The sequence below is a fragment of the Myotis davidii genome, unplaced genomic scaffold, assembly GCF_000327345.1.
Source record: "Myotis davidii unplaced genomic scaffold, ASM32734v1 scaffold609, whole genome shotgun sequence".
NCBI classification, from domain to species: domain Eukaryota; kingdom Metazoa; phylum Chordata; class Mammalia; order Chiroptera; family Vespertilionidae; genus Myotis; species Myotis davidii.
Window position 1 is genome coordinate 2,109,343 of NW_006300164.1, and position 499 is coordinate 2,109,841.

The window sequence follows — 499 nt, forward strand, 5'->3', positions numbered from 1 at the left end:
TGTGACGTCATGCCCATGTGCCAGGGCACCCCCACCTTGGTCCCAGGGCACCGGGCCATTGGGGTTCTAATATTTTGGGGGAAGAGACTAGGACTGTCAATGGGGTCCCTATAGCAGGAGAGGAGGGCGGGGCTGAGTGCTGTCCCGTGTGATTGGCCTGCAGGGAGGCAGGGGGCGGGGCTGAGCCTGTTCCCTGTGATTGGCCAGAGTTGAGGCAGGGGGCGGGGTTGAGTCTGTTCCATGTGATTGGCCAGAGGTGAGGCAGGGGGCGGGGCTGAGTCTGTTCCATGTGATTGGCCAGAGGTGAGGCAGGGGGCTGGGCCTCTGGGCCTGCAGGCTGATGGGCTGCATGGGGGAACCCAGGACAATGCTCCCTGCAGGGAGGGCCGGGCACACCCGCCACCTGGGGCCAAACTGGGCTCCGGACCCGGGCGGGTCGCCCACCTGTGTCACATCGCTCAGCTTCCCATGACGCTCCTGGGGGAGAGGAAAGACCAGT